At 36.3% G+C, this 1,197-nt stretch overlaps 1 non-coding gene across 1 annotated transcript; it reads right to left on the reverse strand.

Annotated features, from left to right (window-relative positions):
• Positions 1-452: 452 nt before the first annotated feature.
• Positions 453-559, reverse strand: LOC118927806 (U6 spliceosomal RNA). Its single transcript, XR_005030983.2, has one exon. It is a non-coding gene; the product is annotated as a U6 spliceosomal RNA (small nuclear RNA).
• Between the last annotated feature and the right edge of the window lie 638 nt (positions 560-1,197).

The following is a 1,197-nucleotide window of genomic DNA, read 5'->3' on the forward strand; positions in this document are numbered from 1 at the left end:
TTTCTTCTTATGGCTGAATAATATTCCATTGTGTATATGTACCACCTCTTCTTTATCCATTCATCTACTGATGGACACTGAGGTTGCTTCCATTTCTTGGCTATTGTAAATAGTGCTGCGATAAACATAGGGGTGCATCTGTCTTTTTCAAACTGGGCTGCTGTATTCTTAGGGTAAATTCCTAGGAGTGGGATTCCTGGGTCAAATGGTATTTCTATTTTGAGCTCTTTGAGGAACCTCCATCCTGCTTTCCACAATGGTTGAACTAATTTACATTCCCACCAGCAGTGTAGGAGGGTTCCCCTTTCTCCACAACCTCGCCAACATTTGTTGTTTGTCTTTTGGATGGTGGCCATTCTTACTGGTGTGAGGTGATATCTCATTGTGGTTTTAATTTGCTTTTCTTTAATGACAAGCAATGTGGAGCATCTTTTTATGTGTCTGTTGGCCATAAAAATATGGAATGCTTCACGAATTTGCGTGTCATCCTTGCGCAGGGGCCATGCTAATCTTCTCTGTATTGTTCCAATTTTAGTATATATGCTGCTGAAGTAAGCACAAACTGTATAATTTTGACTGATACTAATAATGAACATAAAATTTTAATGATCATATAATTTAATTCAGGGATTGGCAAATCTGGCCCACTACCTGTTTCTGTAAAACCTGTGAGCAAGGAATGGATTTTATATTTTTAAATTGTTGAAAAGAATCAGAACAATATTTCATGATACTTGAAAATCATAGAGATTCATATTTCAGTGTCCATATATAAAGTTTTACTGGAAGCCAGCCACACCCATTCATTTGCTGTTATCTGTGCTGCTCTCACACCACAGTGGCAAAGGAGCAGTTGTGACAGAGACAGTATGGTGTGCAAAGTCCCCCAAAATATCTACTATTTGGGCCTTTACAGAAAATATTTGCTGACCTCTGATTTAATGAATTTTAGAGCTTTTGCCCATTATAAATACAGTTTTAACTTATCTTTACACATATATCTTTGCCTACCTTTCTAATTATTCTATTTGGATATTTCCTGAAAAACAGAATTATTGTGTCAAAGTGTATATGCATATTTTAAGGCCCCATGTTCTACTTCCACCAGAAGCATACAAGAGCTACAGTTTGGCAATATGATCTCGATAGTACCCTGCCTTAAGTTATTTTAAGTTTAATAATAAAACAGTATTAATC

The sequence above is a fragment of the Manis pentadactyla genome, chromosome 16, assembly GCF_030020395.1.
Source record: "Manis pentadactyla isolate mManPen7 chromosome 16, mManPen7.hap1, whole genome shotgun sequence".
NCBI lineage: Eukaryota > Metazoa > Chordata > Mammalia > Pholidota > Manidae > Manis > Manis pentadactyla.